At 38.2% G+C, this 20,044-nt stretch overlaps 1 protein-coding gene and 1 pseudogene across 1 annotated transcript in view; both read left to right on the forward strand.

Moving 5' to 3' along the window:
- The window catches only part of LOC129780165 (D-2-hydroxyglutarate dehydrogenase, mitochondrial), a 162,009-nt gene that overhangs the window by 41,868 nt on the left and 100,097 nt on the right, over nucleotides 1-20,044 (forward strand). The window lies entirely within an intron of this gene.
- Nucleotides 6,003-6,082, forward strand: LOC129781003 (U4 spliceosomal RNA; annotated as a pseudogene).

A 20,044-nucleotide genomic window follows, 5' to 3' on the forward strand; every position in this document is an offset into this window, starting at 1 on the left:
GGACAACCTTATATATATAAGTGACAAACATCTGGCGCAGTCTCACCAACACACAGGAGATGTCAAAAAAAATTAAGCGAAATGCTGGGTACCCCTTACCCCACACCAATCCCTTGGCTAACGTGAACACAAAACTGCGATCAACGAGACATTTCGAAACTTTTTTTCCCATTGTCTCTCTACAGCCATCTCTCCCCATCCTATGGGCATAAGACCAAGCATATTACATGTTTCCACCGTCGATCCTAACCACCACCGCCATTCTTCTCGCTCGTTCGCTCTCTCACTTCACTATACTCTGCAACGAAATCTTGATTATGCGCATAAAATGAAACAACTCAGCGGCAACATGAAAAAGCATACCTCAGCGCGTCCACAGAGTTTGTCTTCTTTTTTATGCTCAACAGCGCAAAAAAGGAGAGAAAAAATATCAATAGCCCATTCCATCTATCAATGAATTCCGATCGGTTCACAATTTTACATTGCCTCACCGTGGTGAGTACGGCTTATGCTCCCCCATCCGCCGATTTAACCCAGCCGGGGTAAGCAGTTGTTTAATACCGCACAGTGGGAACAGTATGATGTTTTCGGACATTATTATTGTTGATGTAGCAGTTATTTCATAAAAAAGAAAATTTCCATACTTTTTACGTTGGAGACTTTCGGACGAATCTTCAGAGTCGCAACTAGCCTGAACGTTTAGTATCGACGACGATGCAGTAGCTAGAAGACACTGTCAACGTGGCTGTTGAAGTTTAGTCGGTCGCCAATTCTCATTACCCGATGTTCCTGCATACACTTTGAAGGTATGCATGTCCTCCGACAGTGATGTTCGTTCAATGCAACGCTTTGCAGTTACTCTCCACCAGCATCTCTAAATCCAGTTTCAAGTTAGATCGATAGAGGTCATCAGCAAATCCAACAATATGCACATCTCTGGGCAGCTTCAGTTTTGGGATGCCGTCAAACATCCGAGCGTCTGTTCGTCAGGTGCGGCTCAAAACAGCGTCTGTTCCTCATGTCAGGAGCGGCTGATCACTGTCTTCGTGTCATCGAGGACTCTAAAAAGAGCTGTGTACGAAGGTCCTCCGTCGGGAAAGAGGATTGGCGTAGGCCCTGTAAGCCATCCGTAAAAATGAAACGCACAGAAAATTCACAAAGAAATTCGAGACAGGATAATCGAACTAGACCCACGCAAAGAACTCGGACTAGAGATTGGAAACTCGGAACATGGAACTGCAAGTCTAGCAATTTTATTGCGAGTACCCGAATTCTTTCGGTATTATTGGAGAAGGAGAGTTCAGAGAAGTACAGACCGGTAATTGATAGGTTCAGCACCCATCCGAGAACTAATGAAAACGGCTTATCGACTTCGCTGCCTCAAAAAATCTGACAATACGTAGCACCTTCTTCCAGCACAGTCTCCAAATCCGTTACACTTGGAGATCACCTCAGCAAACAGAAACACAAATAGACCACCTTTTAAACGACGGTCGGCATTTCTCGGATATCATCGACGTCAGAACCTATCGAGGCGCTAACATCGATGCAGACCACTACCAGGTGATGATCAAACTGCGTTCTGAACTTTTGGTCGTCAATAACATACGACACTAGCGCTCACCACGATACCACCTACGACGACTGCAGGACCCGAACGTTGATGCAACATACTCGCAGCGTCTTGAAGTTGCGTTACCAACTTGAAAGCAGCACAGCAAAGACCGTCAACGAGTATAAACGCCTCGCACAAAGGCTTTGTGCCGCGGGCCGAAATGTGCAGGAACAAGGGAGGAGGTATCTTGACGAACGAACGCAAGGTGATCGAAAGGTGGAAGTAGCACGATGAACAGCGCGCAGAAAGGAGACCAAGACGGCGTTGATGAGTACTTCACCGGTACAGTGAACAACGACAAGGTACCAACCCCGACGATGGGTTAAGTTAAGGAGGCCATTAATCAGTTAAAGAACTACAAAGCAGCTGGTAAGGATGGCCTCGTATAGGGGCTCTTCGAGAAAGGCCCAGGAAAACTTGTAGAGTGTATGCACCGGTTGATAGTCAGAATCTGGGACACAGAATAGCTACCGGAGGTGTGGACGGACGGGGTAATCTGCCCAATCTATAAAAAAAAGATGACAAACTGGATTGTGGGAACTACCGTGCAATCACGACCCTGAATGGTCCCTACAAAATTCTGTCTCAGATCCTCGTTCGCCATCTATTGCCAATAGTAAGTAGATTTGTGGTAAGTGGGAAGAGAATCATGGGCGAACACAACATTCCCAGAAAGCTAAAAAGACTGATTCGGACAACGATGAACGGTGTGCGGTGCGGTTCCCAGGAAATCTGACAGAATCGTTTGAGACTTACAAGGGACTTCGACAAGGCGATGGAATTTCCTGACTGCTCTTCAACGTGGTGCTTGAAGGTGTTATGCGGAGAGCTGGCTTCAACATGCGGGACATGATTTTCAACAAGTCTAGTTTATCAGTTTATCTGCTTCGCTGACGACGTGAACATAATCGGAAGATCACATGCGACAGTAGCCGACTTTTACATCCGACTGAAATAGAAGCAGGACTGATTGAGTTTGGAATCAATATGTCTAAAACTAAATACATGCTAGCAGGAGGAACTGATCGCAACAGAATTCTTCTTGGAAGTAGGGTTTGTGATCGACGGTGACGAGGTCGAGGTGGTAGAAGATTTTTCCTACCTTGGCTCGTTGACTGATAACTGATAACGACAACAGCCGTGAAATTCGAATACGCACAGTCAATGCAAGTCGCGCCTGTCATGGACTCCTCAAATTCTTAAGATCCAACAAACTCCGACCCCGTACGAAGTGTACCATGTACAAATCCCTAATTCGACCAGTTTTCCTCTATGGGCACAAAGCATGGACAATGTTCGAAGAGGACTCACAAGCACTTGGTGTTTTCGAACGACGATTGCTCAGAACAATATACTGTGGTGTACAGGAAAACGAAGTGTGGCGAAGGAGAATGAACCGAAACTCTACGGCGAACTCAACACCCAAAAAGTCGCCAAGGCGGGACGAGTGCGACGGGCAGGGCATATTGCAAGATTGCCGGACAGCAGCCCTACAAAGATGGTGTTCGCATCGAATCCGGTAGGAACAAGGAAAGGAGCCCAACGAGCGAGGTTGGTGAACCTGTTGGAGCAGGACTTTACAAGAATCGGTGCAGCCGGGAGTTCGACAACTGCAGCTATGAACCGAGTGCATTAGCGGAACAATGTTGTGAATCAGATTCAGAGAAATGAAATGCTGTCAAACATTATATTCCAGAGCGAAAACCCAAGTCTTCTCGCCGCGATCTTCATCGATCTCTGTTCAAGGACGATTCGTAGACCAGAAATATGTTAAGGAAGTAGCTATGTCTACATAGCTTAGTAGCTTAGATGACATAGGTTGACTTCATTCGATATAACAATTCAAAATCATTCGAATAGATATGAATGGTGTATCTAATATCTCAAGATTCTTCTTAGATGATTAATGTTAAAAATTGCATCAATTAACCTATTGATGTCAGAATTTTAAAAATCGCAGCAGACGGCAGTTGAAACGATGTTCAAACTGTTCTCACTGACTTCCAATATGAGGAATAATGAAGGATAGTGGGACACTAAACTCACAAAAGAAACATTTGCTGATGAAACTATTCCCGTGCAGTAAGACGTTCGTTCCAAAGTGGAAAGTTGACTAGACTGGATCGGCGAACATCATTTCCCAGGGCCGATTCACCACTTTAGATCTAAAAGATTGAAATCACCAAGCTTAACAATTTCATCAGCTGGAAGAGCTAGTGAAGCTGCTTCTGACATCGATCGTATGCACACATCGATCGACCTATTCAACATCGTGCAAAATCGATTCTACTTGCTAACTACTTGCTTGCCGGTGGATTGCAAGACGAACGCCATCTACGGATGATTTGGTAGCGTTAAATTGGTGGGTTTGATAGATTGATTGCGCACGACTATGTCATGCTGTAAGATATGCGTTTCCTTATTCGATGAGAATAAGGGCAGTTGAAAGTAATATTTATTGCGATGAAGTCTGTTGGGACGGCGCCAGTGGTTGTATGGTTAGCGTAACAGCCTCACAATCCGATCGGCCTGGGTTCAATCCCAGCTGGCGTCGTTGGGATTTTCTGAGGCGAAAAATCTCTGGTTACGTCTTCCTTCGGAGCGGAAGTAAAAGAAGTTGGCCCGGCTCATGAGTTGTTGAGTCTGATAGGTAGGAACAGGTGGAGTCGCCTCCCTGATGTCGGTGATTGGCACTAAAGTGGCGGAAATAGGCCGACGAAAAATAAGCGAAGATAAAAAAAAAAAAAAAGTCTGTTGAAGCATGGGGTTGACCAACAGTTCCGTTGCCGATACGAGGGTGTTTCATCGATACTCCTAAATCCCTCTTCAATCCGTCCGAATATTCTAGTGAATTTTGACGTAGTACAACGTCATTCATTTCTGTACTGGGATGTAAAGTTCAAAGTTTCGAAAACGAGAGAGTGATGCTGGATTGCAAAGTTTTGAACGTTAATACCTGTTTACCGACTGAATGGAGTGGTATAATAATCACTTCATTCGAAAGATAAAATGTCAAAGAGTTATATGACAATCATTGGTCATTGGTCCAAAAAATCGTTTTAATAGCTTAAAAATTGCTGTGAAAACAGGCTACTGAAATCATAACAATCTAGCTCATTGATGATGATTGCTTTTGTGGTGATCGGAATGTGTTCTCGAACACGGACGCAAAATCAAGGCACCCAGAGAAACCGTCATCGCGACTACATGCAGGTTGTGATTTCTTTTCCTCGCTTGCAAATGCGTTCTAGCAAAGGAAGATTTGCGCATTCGGTGATGTAATCGTATCCAAGAGCATGAGTTTCTATTCTGCTTCCGCGTGAAGTGTTGATGAAGGAATGTTTGCTTGTAATCACGATCGAGCGAAGGAAGATTTGCGCTATTCTGCTTCCGTGTGGAGTGATCATGGAAACTTTCACGAGAACGAAATAGAGTTATGTATCAAATTTCACCAGTTGCTTTTGCAAAACCATTCAGCCCAACGGTTTTTTGCTCAACCACCAACAAGTTCGAAAGTATTGAATTTCATGTTAACAACAATTTCATACTCATACTCATCTACTCACAATCTAACAAGGAAAACTTTCAGCAATCTTTAGGAATAATTATTCATTAATTCATTGAGATTTGATTCAGAGGCAAATTCAAATAAATGATTACAGAGCCATCGGTAGTCCTACGTCTACCTTGCGGTTATATCACAGATATAACCCACTTCTAGTTTTGACGTAGGACTACGTCTTTCATCGCTTTAGAGGGGTGTAAGTTCAAAGTTTCAAAACGAAAGCGTTACGCCGGAACAACCAAGTTTTTGAGCGTTAATACCTCCTAAAAAACTAAACGAAATGGTATGATAAACACTTCATTCAAAAGATAAAATGTCTATTACTTTTCGATCCAAAAACTGGCTATTGAAATCACACCAATCGGTATATAAGCGTGTGCCGCCCGGAAATCCACTCAGTTACGATTGCGCAACGATTGAGGTATGATCGCTGGAATGAATGGATGTTTCCCTAACACAAACTTCAAAACCATGGAACCAGGGGAAATCAGCATTGCAAAATAGATGCACGCTGCGGGTACCTTTGTACCCCCATGCATGTTTACACTCCGGAATTCGTTCTGCTAACACGGTCTACAAAAGCGGGTACAAATGCAACGCCTTGACTCGGTTATTCAAGACTGCATTGGAAGATATCCCTTCATGTCGCCAGCTCACTGAACTTCTACGCATACCGTTTGATGATTAGGCAGAATGTTGATAACTATTTGCTGCGATAACCACTATCATAATGCATGAATTGATTTAAATTGGGATTTATTTGCAATTGAATTCGTAAATTGTTTCCTTCATTCACTAGTTTAATCAATACACACAAAAGATAGCTCTGCGCAGCGGCGATATCGAACCCACTGAGGAACATCCGAGGTGCGATTATTACTAATTGAAAAAAAAACCATGATGACTAAACCAACGGCAGTCCTACGTCAACCTTGCGGTTATATCATAGCTATAACTCATCCATAGTTTTTTGTCATACAATCCGGGACAATCCATTTTAGTTGAGGGGAAGGAAATAAGCAAAAAAAATTAAGTTCATTCCATAGGTTCGAAAATGCCAATTCTCATTCGAAGAAGTGGTCAAAATCACGAAAACGGAAGTTTTGTGCCGGGGACCTCGTTGCGGGTACTTCCTCCGAGTATCACATCTGCAACACTATAGAGGAACGTGGTGTTGATTTTGCGTTGCTGGGACAACAAATGAAGTGGGTCAGAATCTATGACCGCCTATGCCTATTGAGAATCATCTAGTTACAAAAAATGATGACAGAGAAAATATGGTATCGGTATGATAGTTATAGTACAGCAATTACATGAAAAAAGGACCCGTAAAAATGACTCTGATGCTACATTTATAAAGTTTCCGTCTGAAAGTAGGTTTCATATGTCATACAAAATGTTTGTTAAAACTCTGCTAAAATACCTTTCAATTGCGCTTAAGAAATCGTAAATCTATTAGGCGGTTCAAAAGTAACAATTTTACGAAAATGGCCATGTTGGTGAATTAACAGATTTTTCAAACCATCCTTATTTTGAATTATACCATAAGGACGATACAAAAAAACACGTGTCTAAGATTTTTCGATTTTTTGTTTCTACTAACCAATTTTGACCACTTTGATTAAACGCCACTATTCCGATCATTCCGACTTCGACCCCGTGGAGGGTTTCTTCATCCTCTTATTCCACAGTTACGAAACCAAACGGTGCACACAACAGTGTGAGTAGCACATTATTTGACGTAGTGTTGTTGTCTTTCTCTGTCATGCGCGCCGTTGAGCCGTGAATCGTTGACGAAGCAAAGCAGAAGCAGAAGCGCCGAGTGATGGAACGAGCGGAAGGAGGCAAGTGGGAGGAGGGCAGGACGTTAAAGCAATATGAAAAATGTCTGTTACCGGTGTTCTCTTTGTACCGAACGATGTTACCTCCCGTAGCCACGCATTCCCCCTATCCTAAGCGAAAGAAACCCATCCGAGCGAAGACAGAAAATTGAGCAAAAGATTAAAATTGATGAGGGGAAACGGAATGAAAATTAGATTTATGGGTTCCCTTCTTTTTTTGTGTGTTATTTCTTCTGTAGCGTTGAATAACCATTCATTTCATCGCAGTTTCTTCTTTTTTAATGACTTACAACACGCAGGGGACTCGAATCGGACGAGGGTTTCGTGTGCTTTTCAAGACTCGTTTATCTCCGAGGGCATAATTTCATTCCCTCCCTTTTTTAGTATGGTTATTATCTGGAAACATAAATCGACAATGTGGTCTCCCTCTGTCGGTCCGATACGGATCGCAGTGTTTAATGCTGGCAAGGGAAACTTGTATTGAGCTGTAAGCTGCATGTAACGGAGTATGATCAATGTGCGCCTTGCTTGACTGCTCTTTTCTTCTTTTTTTTTGGTTTGGATGCTAACAAAGCGAATGGAAATGTTACATTATATACAAACTGTTTGCTTGTGTTGATTTCCCCAACCGAGGGAGACAAGGAGAAGCATCATGAGCACAAACTACATGAACTGGATTTCCATTTTCACGCCTATGCGCTTATGGACAGAAGACGCCATTTTCAAAATACTAGACTGAAAATACTCTTCACATGTTCCAATGGGTCTATCCATTTTGTCTGCGCTACACGATACTGTTGCGGATACCGTCTGGAGGTTGGCCTCCAAAATCAAGCATGCATATTTGAAATATGTTCAGTGACTCGAGTCATACCATGGACGACAGGCAATATTTCCGATGAACTCTTCCATCAGGTTCCCGCTTCCTCTCGTTTATTTCCCGTCGGTCTATTCTGAGCCTCATGAATGCAAACCATCAACGCCAACTCCACTCTACTTTTCAAGCTATGGGCTCCCCGTAGCCGAACAGTGACAGAAAAGTTTTAACGTTCGTAATCGATAGGAGATACTATATGTTGAGATGCAGCTGACCACTAATCAACAAAGACTTTTGATTTTTCTTGAATCCTTGAGTGTTGCCTTCTTCCCATCGTCTGATGTATAGTGATTATCCGTGAGCTCTCCCTTCAATAGAGGAAACAGAAAAAAATCACGGTGAGCAAGGAGCCTGTAAAATCGGAATTGTTAAAAATTCGATACCAGAACGCTGTTGAACTCGCAGTAACATAGCACCAGTATCCGTGAATATACCGGTTGGTGTTTGAGTTCAAATTGCGCATGTGTGATAAGGGAGAGTGTTACTTCCAAATGCCATCTGACGCTTTCTGGAGCTCTTCGTTCGCGCTCTGCTATCATGCGTGCATTTTTTCTTCACAACATTTTTGATTGCAGCTTTCACAGCGAACCTCAATTCGGTTTTAACTGCTGGTAGAAACTAATCGTCAGAAAGATCAACGTTTATGAGGGACTTCAGATTACCTTTCAAAAGCGAAGGTTTGAGCAATGTATCTATACTGGTTTGATAAGGTACGTCAGTTCGGAGAAAAGGCAAGGTGCTATAGGCCGTCACTCTCGTCAGGAAAGGTTGAACTGCAGCAGCTGGTGTTAAAAAAGCCTAATTTAGTCCCCAACAATTTATTCTCAACAGCCTCTGCAACTAGTCTAAAAGTATTGGCTGTGAAAACAGCAGCAAAGCTCCTACGGAAATCTGGATGCGTATCTATGTACTTACGCTCCTTTTGTGCTTTGCCTGCGGCTACGTAGGTTTTAAGGTACGGCAGCATGCCCAGGGCTGTTTCTGCCACCGGCTGATTTTCGATCCATCTTACTTCGCAAAACTTCAGGGGGAACTTCGCCGATCCAGTAGTTAAATAGTACTCCGGACGTCTAAATGGAACGTGGAACGAACTTCGAATCCGATAAAGATATCCTACAATTTTCGAGTAAACGAAGGGTGTCATTCGAAATGTATGGCGCAATACCGTATGTGACCAGGTAGCTAATTTTAGTTCTGCTAAGCTGCATCTTTGGTGCTATATCACTGTCCGGAAACATAAGCGGAAAGAGCTTAGCACCAGGGCTTCCGGTTGGAGCAGAACTGTGTGATGGCACAGTTTCCAGTACCCATATTAGTTCTGCCTTCGTCACATTTTCTCCAAGAATGTATCGTTTCATGGGATCAGGTCTACCACTTGCTGAGGAAGATTGCCCAAATGAGCTTTCGATCTGACTCGTCTCTTTATTCTGCGTTTCAGTGGAAATGGACAAATTACAGTTGTTCTCAACTTTATTAAACTTTATCAAAAATACTAATCCATCTGATTTTTCCTGGTTTTGTATGAAAATTTTCGGTTATTTCCAGGTTTTTCCTGGTGCAAAATAATCTTGGATATTTCCCAATTTTCCCGGTTGAGTTGCCACCCTGGATACATCATAGTGATTGTGCCGGCCCAGGATATATCGAAAAGCAGCAAAACACTCTTTGGTTGAATTAATCGAATATCAATCCAATCAGATACGACGAAAGAAGATGTGTCCGACAATCAGCGAATGTAGCATTCTAACGTCAGTATACTATTAAGACTTTAAGCAGTATCATTATGGTTTGAGTATGCTTTCAGTGGAACAGGTTAGTGCTACATTTCGGATTGCCTAGATGATGGATCAATATTTGAACACGTAAATGTTTGAAACTCAAACGTTTGAAGCTCCTCATGATGAAATGCCACTTATACCGATGTTCATGTAGGACATCGATCTAAAATACTGCTAAGTCTGTGAAAATGTGCTTTTTTGATGGGAATCTGACCACTTAATCAACAGACTTGAACTCCACTGAGAACTCCGATTTTTAAGAAAGCATTTTGCCCATTTTTGTTACGTAACATGAAGGAACGGTAGCTTCCATGTCGGGTGTTTATGCATTCAGAAAACGGATTCAGATTCGTATTTTAGATTTTATTTGCGAGATTCGATTATTACATTTTACATTTTATATTCAAATTGTTTGGTGTAGATTTTAAATTCAAGATTCAAACTACAAAGTTTGTTATTTAATAGCATAATTTTATTTTTAAAGTTATGAAAACCATGAGCAAAGAATTAATCCTGATCATCCATGTCCGAAATCAAAATTGATTAAAAAAATTGGTAAATCGTTCAAATTTATGGAAAACAGTCAAAAGAACGAATCGAAGCCTCGTTTCAAAATATCTAGAATAATCAAGGTAATCACAGTGCTCTGGAGCGCTGGAGTGCCGTAAATCCGTCTGCAAGAAGTTTTTTTTTGTTCTTTTTGTGGTCAAAACAGTTCTATAAAAAGGTACTAGCGAAATACCTAGGATTCTCACCCATAAATCAAAAGTCCGTAAAACAACTGCTTGAGGACAAGATTCGAATAACTTAAGTTCGTTTTCGCTGACTTGTTTGCTAGAAAATTCCTGATCTGGCAGGGTATTCTCAGTACGGAAGACACATCAAGGTTATTGTTACAACGGGTTTATGGATAATAGGCAAGAGATACTTCAGTGGTATCGTAACTACGCAGTGAAGTTCATCTAATTCACCAAATTGTCGCCGAATCAAGAAATATTGAATAAATATATATCAAACAAAAAAGCATAAGAAAAGAGAGGAAGTGACTAGAAATGCAGCAGAAATGAAAAACGGATAGTGGATTCAAACTTCCGTCGGGTGGGTCAATGGGAATTTTCAAGATATGACGCTTGGGTTTCGATTAGAAGATCGAAGATTTCGCAAAAAAAATATCAGAATAATTTGTTTGAAAGCATATTTCATCTCTTTTGGTTCCATCATTTGTTTCTTTCATTAAAACCCTTTTAAACAAGAGGTAACCCTATGATGCCGGATTGTTAGTAACTACTACTCTGGATCTCAGATTATATTTCCAAGTACCAAATGTTCAAAGCATCCTCATTCGGATTCCAGATGAATATTTCGTATTCTATTTGGTTCAAAATTTTTGGAATCCGAAACTCAGGTTCGGATTCTGGATCTTAGCGTCCAGATTTGAATACCATTTGAATACCACATTACTCATTCGAAACTCCAGATGAAGGTTCTCGTAGATCAGCTTCTGTTTCAAAATACAGATACCAGGTTCAAGGTACAAATTAATAATTTCACAGTTCACATTTCGAATACTCGACCTGGAATTTGACAAAATGATGACAAGTATAATAGCAAGTCACTTTTCGATATTTCTATGAGTTCGATTCGTTTCTTAATTAACACATGCTTCAAAAAATTAACTAATTTCGGAGCGCGATGAAAAAAAAAATTGAGGAATATAGATAATTTAATGGACCATTTTTTCTCAAATCTTAAGTTTATTAAGCTTTCTGCAAAAATGCTTCGATCCCCTTATCAATTGATTTGCAGCAGCCAGACAAAACAGTCGAGCAACGACGCTCAATGTTTTGTTAGTACTGCCAAATCCGTCATTTACAACCTCCTCTCGCTTCTGGAGGAAATCGAGAGCGTCGAACGGAAATACGGTTCCAGCCTCCCGATGGTACTGTGCGACCGTGAAGTGCAGCAGAAGCTTAAAAGCAAGACCGAAAGCATGGTAGGATCATCGTTCCGCGTCTTGGGCCGGGAGGTCAGAGCATCCGGTCAAATTGTGGAGAAGTACCTGGCCAAAAGGGCATTTTCTCCCTTTCCCTTGTTTTTTAAGTTAAAGAGGCATCTCGCTCGAGGAAGTCCGTGGTAGATAATATCGATAGAATCACAGAAATGATCTGTTGTGAATGTCCAAGAGCTGAAAATTGCGATTGCGGCTGGATAAAGTCTTGAAAATTACGTAAAAATATTGTATTTTTTTCCAAAACCTCAATCATGAATATGAATTTCTAACAATTCCAGAGTGGAAATACCTGAGTCCGTATTCTAACTATTAAAATCAAAGTCCATAATTTATATGGCTAATGAAATTATATCAATACCGGACTTAGATTCCGGATTCTAATTACTAAAAGCCTCAGTCTTCGCGATTTCAAATTTCCTAGTTTTAAACATAAACTTCAAATTTATATTCTAAATTTTGAATGCCAGATGCTAGGTTCTGCGTGAAGACTTCTTCATGTCTCCAGATTATAGATTCCGATGATTCTAGGTACCGATTATGAATCATATACCTGATTCAATACTGGATTCCAGAATATAACATGTATATTAGAAAAATGGTCATCTCGAATTTCAAAAGGTACCCCATAAAAAATGTTCACCACCTCGAAAAAACACCTTTCGCCAAATATCAGCTCAATCGGACTTACGGAAAAGTGGCGCAGAGCGGTCAAAGTTTGAGTTTTTTGAAAATCGAAAAATCACCCAAAGAATCCAAGAAATCGGGGTTTCCGAAAAAAAATTGGTACCCAAAGTCTTAAAATTGCATGATCTAGTCGAGATCTAGTGTCATCTCGAAAAAAATTTTTTGACAAAAATCGGCACTCTGGGACTTAACTTTTTTCCGGACTACGAAACGAAAAGTATGGTTTTGCTAATAAAAATAGTATGGTGCCAATAAAAATAGTTATCTCGATTTTCATTCGGAACTTGCTACGAAATGTTGATTTACGGGAAAATATACCCTATGCAAAATGTTAGCTCATTCGGACTTAATTTACTGGTGTCACAAACGTTAAAATTTGAGTTTTTTTTTTGAAAAACGAAAAATTACCAAAAATCGAGGTTTTTAAAAAAAATCGATGCCAAACGTCTTAAAATTGCATTACTCGTCGAGATTTACAGTTACTTCGATTTTTTTTTTGACAAAAAAAGGTTTTTTGGCACATGGTCGTTTTTCCGCCTGAAAAATTGATTTTCGACAAAAAAAAAATTACAGATAACTGCATATCTCTACGTGTCATGCAATTTTGAGACATTTGGCATATTTTTTTTAAAAACCCCGATTTCCGGTGATTTTTCAGTTTTCAAAAAACTCAAATTTTAACGTCTGCGACAACAGTAAATGAAGTCCGAATGAGCTAATATTTTGCATAGGGTATATTATCGTGCAAATCAACATTTCGTAGCAAGCTCCGAATAAAAATCGAGATAACTATATTTATTGGCACCCTAAACCATTCTTTTTTGTTTCCTATTCCGAAAAAAACTAAGTCCCAGAGTGCCGATTTTCGACAAATTTTTTTTATGCAATTTTAAGACATTTGGCATCAAAAAATTTTTGTCGGAAACCCCGATTTCCTTTACATTGGGTGATTTTTTGATTTTCAAAAAACTCATACTTTGACCGCTTTGCGCCACTCTCCCTTAAGTCCGATTGAGCTGAAATTCGACACAGGGTGTTTTTTCGAGGTGGTGAACATTTTGTATAGGGTAACTTTTAGAAATTTTAGGGTTGATTTTTTCCCATACATTCATTGGCACCCTAATATACAGCCATTCCATGTCAAACCGATATAGTGGTTCTTAGATGTTCGTAAAAAATGGTAGATTAGTTCTTCATCGCAAAATATTAGACCCGTTTTATAAATTTTTCCATTAACGTGTCCGTTTAGATTTGAGGGTGGTCCGAAAAATATTTTTTTCGCAGTTTTTCCAAAAATAACTTTTTCAAAAATTCATAACCTTTAAACTACTGGACCGATTCAGGTGACCGACAAATCAATTAAAAGCCTATCAGTTAGACTTTTTTGAAAAAATAGTATATTTGCAAAAAAAAAAGGCTAGTTGCATAGATCTAATCTAGTTGAATAGAAATATTGAACGGACACTGAAAACAAGTTATTGAAAATATTGAAAAATCATAACTTGGAAACGAAAAAAGTCACATCTCTGATTTCAAAATATGTAAAAATCCTCAGCTTTCCAGAAAAAACATAAAAAATATAGCGCTTTAACCATGTGAATTACAAAAAACTGTTACAACAAATAATGACGAAAACCAAATCCATTATTTTTACAAGAGTGATATTTTTTCCAAAGAGACTAGCTTATTGGCTTCAATTTGATGTGCTAATCGTCTGAATGGGTCCAGTAGTTCAAAAGTAATTATTTTTTGAAAAAAGTCATTCTTGGAAAAAATTAATTGTTTTAAGCATCGGTTAACTTTAAAAAGTCATAACTTGAAAAAGAAAAAAATTACATCTCTGATTTTTGAATGTATTATGTAAAAAACCTCAGCTTTCCAGAAAAAAAATATAAAAATCAAGAGTGCCCTCTAGTCCAAAGTCATGAAAACAACAAAAAACAAATACAACCGGGGGGTCTCCGTAGCCACATTGGTTGTGCGTTCGCTTAGTAAGCGATCGATCGTGAGTTCAAAACTCAGGACCCTCATTGACCTACTTTGTGTTGTTACAGAATAGCTGCGTCCACGCAACAATCATCAGCGATGGAGATCGATCCACGGTCGAAATAAGATCGATTTATCCATACAACTGCTCTGCTCTGCAAGACACATCGGGCTGCTGTTCTATAAATAACTCAACAATGATCAATCAAAACTGTCTCCGCTGTCCGGTGTTCCCACTGGATAATGGAAGAACAGAAAGAATACTCTTACGCCTAAATGGCTACTGTGTGAATGTACCATATGTAATGGTATAGAAGGAATGCTGGCGAATGGCAACCGTGTAATGTGCTAATTATAGATATATAATAACTATGTAACATGTACACGATTAAAATTCGGCTCTGTTACTGCTAAAAATGCCAATGAGCCTTAAATAAATAAATGGGATAAAAAAAAATACAACCAATAATTAAAAAATTACAATCCAAAACTTTTACAAGTGTAATTTTTTTCAAAGAAAGACTAGCTCATTGGCTTTAATTTGATATACCGATCATCTAAATTGATCTAGTGGTTCAAAAATTATGAATTAAAAAAAAAATAATTTTTGGAAAACATGGGGAAAAGTTGATTTTTTGGGCCACCTCAAAATGGAAATGAAAAAAAAAATGCGGGTCTAATATTTTGCGATAAAGAACAAATCTACCGCTTTTCACGGAAGTCCGCGAACCAGTTCAAGATTTCGTTTAAAGATTTCAGTTTGGTAATGAAGATTCCAGTTCGAACATTGTATTGCAGATTCTAGATTCAGGTATCAATTTCAACAGTTGCGGATATATACATGTAGTATGAGATTGATATTCTGTTTTACAGATTCAACATTTCGAATTCGAAGACAAAAAATCAAAATCCGGAACTCCACAATTCAGATTCCGAACTCCAGACTGAATCGAATCCTATATACCCAATCAAGGTTCCACATCATTGATTCCAAATTACATATTTCAGATACAAATTCCATACACGTTTCATGATTTCAAATTTCATAAGAGATAAGTGCTTTAGATCACATTTCCAGTTTTAGTTTTCATGCTCCAGATACCAGAGTCAGAGTTCCAAATTCCAAACTTTGGAATCCTTCAGACTCAGTATTCTGTTTAAAAATCTCCATTCAGAATTGAAGATTTATTTGGGTTTAATTTTTTTTTAAATTTTGGATTTAAAATTCTCAGTATCACAATGTAAATTCCAGATACGGATTTCCGAATTATATTCAATATTTCAAATTTCCGATTAGAATGCCTTATAAAGATACAGTTGTAAATACCGTAAGTCTCTCCACATTCTGTCCACATTTGAATGCCAAGTTCCCGGTTTTAAATTCCAAATATTGAATTCCAAATTTCATAATAAAGATCATGATTCTAAATTCCAGTTCACAGATTCCTGATTATATTGTTCAGAACACATACAGTATTTTCATATTTCTAAACGCAGACTACAGATTCTAGGTACGTACTTCGGAATTATCTTCCCGAATTCTAAACTTAAAATACGGATTGAAATTCTCAATTCCATTTTTTTTTTGCAAGCGCCAATTAGTGTGTTCCTTTATTTCATTTGTTCAGGTCAATCACGAAAAAAAGTGTACAATCTATCCAAGCTCAAGCCTCATTTACCAAAACCAGAGTTTGAGATTCCTAACTCAGTGTTTCAATCAAGATTAATAATTCTGATTCCAGATTTATGCTGCACAGTTTTTTAATGTGAGAAACACAGTTTATTTTCCATATTCCAAATCCCGACTTCAAATACTCGAAATCCAGAATTTCAGATTTCTGATTCGTATTTTCAGACTCATCCTATAGATCAAGATTCAAGATTTCAAATTCTGGATTTCGAATACGTGTTCTAAATTTTTGATTTCTGATTCTAAAAACATATTCCATAGTTGTGTTCTGGAATCATATTCCCGATTTTCAAACTTCTGAATTCCAGATGTCAGATTCTAAAGTTAAGATTCAGAATTCTGATTGATAAAGATATCAAAATTAAAAAGTTTTACATTATATAGCAGGGGTTTTTAAATTATTTTCTACATTTTGTATTCCAACTAACAGATTCTCTGGGCAAATAGCACACATGAATAACGGAACTCGAAATTAGATTGGAATGTCACGCTTATTTCCTTTGTGATTTTTCCAGTTACGTTTATTTTATATCCGAGATTCCAGATTAATAAAAAAAAATCAGTCTGAGCCTTTGAAATACTAGATTCCAAATTCACGTTTTACATTTTTGATACCAATTTACCTACCCTAGAATTAAAATTCAGATATGTGTTCCAGAAACATATTCTCGATTCTCAAACTCAAGATACAGATTCGTGATACGGATAGTATTTTGATTCTTGATCCCAAATATTGATTATTTTTTTCAACCTACCCTTCAGATTAGATATTCAGATTGCAAATTCCCAATTTTCAAATGCAGAATTCAGACGAAGAATCTAAATTTATTTAAATTCCAGATTCCATATTCAGATTGTAGATGCAATTTCCTTGTGTTTGAATGTGAACTGTCAGATACGTATTTGAGAGTAATGTTTCGGAATTAAAACTTCGGTTTGAGATGTGACATTAATATCTCAGAATACCTCGATCCTATTCCATATTTTCTTGTTCAATTGCCAAGTAGTCAAGATCCCAACTATCGATTAGAGATTTAGATCTCAAATTCAAAATGTAGATACCAAAGTTTAAAATCTCAGCCTTCACATAGAGTTAGCCTATCAAAATTATAGATTTCAAATCACAGATTCCAGATTGTATATTCAGATATTTCTGATTTTCGATTCCAAATACAATCTCTGTTTTGATGTCAGTTGCAAAATTCCGAAATCGTACCACAGATTCCTCATTCAGATACCAAATAATGATAAGTGTATATGATATTGAAATATGGTAATCAATACGGATTTCCATATCTCTGATTTTTAATCCCAGACTCAATCAAAATCTTAATTACAGGTCCAGATTCTGTTGATTTCAGATTAAATATTGCCACCAAACTATCGATACAAATTCAGGTACGTATTCCAGATATACATATAATTTTTAATTAGCAAAACACGGTGTAAGTAATGGAACAATTTCATGCGAATTATCAAGTGAACGGGATCGTTCAAAAAACTCCGGAAGTGAATAATGACACTTTCTTTAACCTCACAAGCTCCCCACAAGCTTCGAAAAAGTTCCTCACTCACCTCACCGCCGGACGAAAGAGTTTAAATCACGCGTTCTAATTCCTTCCGTGCGGCTGCATCCAACGAGGGGGCCTCACTTACTATGCCCCACAACGGTTTCTAGTGAAGGATCGGGGGACGGGTTTACAAACTGGAATGAGAGACAAAAGAAACACAAGACAACGATGTAGAAATATGAGATAATAGTAATGAATAAAACATACATGCATGCAAGCGTTTACCTGGAACTGAAACGCGGGATCTCGCTGTGCAGTGCAAAACACGCGCATGCGCTCCTTTGCGCTCCCTTGTTTTTGCGATTCCGTCTTTTTAAGAGGAAGTGGAAGGAAGAGGTTAAGGAGCGGAAGGGAAGCGCAAAAAGGGGTTCAGAAGAGGTTTCTTCCACATTTATTTGTTCCTTATTTATGTATCCTTCTCAATTAGGTCGATGTGAGATGCAAATTGCAATGCGCGTTTCGTAGAATGTTTGTTTTGAGAAAGGCGGAGTGTTGGCGCCTTCCCTTCAATTATAATTAATAATGGCTTGCCTACTATTTCATTTCTTTGATTATTTTACACTTAGATAGAAAAATCATCATGAGGTTTCATACTTCAGATCAACATACCCTCTCACATATTCTCTATGATTAGTTCAGTCAGTCCGAAGAAATGATTCGATTTGTAGGGAAAAGTCGGAAACATTTAGCTCGAATTTAAGCGTTGATCAATATTTCAAATAACATTCCTTTTACCGATCTCTACCTTCGACATTGTTCTTTTCCGTTTTTTTCACCGTCTTCTTTTCTCGGGTGGGATTTCTATGCCAGATAACATGCCCCGATTGTACTCTGAATGGCCAATTGGAGATAACGAGCGTACGCGCGAGCAAGTCGTAAGTAAGTTTATTCACAAAAAGTATCCGGCCTGTACGGGAATCGAACTCGAGGACCCGAAACAATACTGGATTTCCTATTTCCAAATTACAAATACAGGGCAGACTCGATTATATACAGTAGGGTGCCAAGAAATGTATGGTAAAAATTTCCAAAAGTTACTCCAAAAAAAAATGTTCACCACCTCGAAAGAACACCCTATGCTATGTTTTCGAAAAACTCAAATTATAACGTTTGGGACTCTATTAAATGAAGTGTGTTCCAATTGAGCTGATATTTTGCATTGTGTGTTTTATCGTGTAAATAAACATTTCGCACGAAGTTCCATATGAAAAATTAAAATACAGGTCGGACTCGATTATATGTGATTCGATTATATACAATTTTGGAATCGATTATATAAAATTTGAAAAAAAAATGTTTTTTTATATTTAAAATATGACTCATTTCAAGAAGAAATGTAACCTATCAACGTTAAGGTGAAATGTAAGTGGCTATTACATGTACAGTGAGGTAAAAATCGTGATTTTTGAAGATTTTGCTTGAATTTTCATCAGGAATTATATATACAGGTCGGACTCGATTATCCGGAGTATTGATTTTTTTTTCACTCCGGATAATCGAGTCAAAAAAAAATTTTTTTTGGTTTTTTTTGCATGTATTATTTGTTTTTTGAATATAAAATTTGATTTTTGATTCATCCCCTTAAAGTCCTTTCCTCATATGAAAAAAATAAATTTATCCAGATTCTCTCAGGAGGTGATAGGCGATTATATTTGATGAAAAAAATCATTCTACGCATATGTTCGAATTTCAACAATGACAGAGTTATAGAACTTTTTTACTGTTACGGGCTCTGTTGCCTCAAACTGGCTCTACATTAAAAAGTACGCTACGGAAGACAACTCTGTTGCCTTCATTTGAAAGATGAGAAAATTTAGTATAGGATATAGTAGTGGAACATCTAAATTCGTGTATTTTAATAACATTTTGGAAGTAAAAAACTTAAAAGTTAATAATTTTTAATGTGTTATTATTACTTTTATCCTAAAAATTGTACTAATTGGATTGTTACTATCAATTAAATTGAAGCTCTCAAACCGCTCTACAATTTGTTCTTTGACACCATAATTCTATCTTTCTTAATTTAGCTGCAATATCGATATAAAGAATTCCTAGCAAAAAATCAAGCAAAATTTCCAAAAATCACTATTTTTACCCCACTGTACTCAAATTTCACCTTAACGTTGAAAGGTTACATTTCTTCTTGAAATAAGTCATATATGAAATATAAAAAAAATATTTTTTTCCAAAATGTATATAATCGAGTCCAAAATTGTATATAATCGAATCACATATAATCGAGTCTGTATATAATCGAGTCTGACCTGTATCAAATGAAAGGGATTGACTAGTAGAACACAGTTATTTATTAAAAATGCAAATCCAAAATGGACGCCACCACAAAGTAGCGCCAAATATATATATATTTTTTTTTTCAAAACCACATCAATATGGGTATCAAATGGAAGTGCTCGACTAGTAGATCA

This window comes from Toxorhynchites rutilus, chromosome 3 (assembly GCF_029784135.1).
Source record: "Toxorhynchites rutilus septentrionalis strain SRP chromosome 3, ASM2978413v1, whole genome shotgun sequence".
NCBI classification, from domain to species: domain Eukaryota; kingdom Metazoa; phylum Arthropoda; class Insecta; order Diptera; family Culicidae; genus Toxorhynchites; species Toxorhynchites rutilus.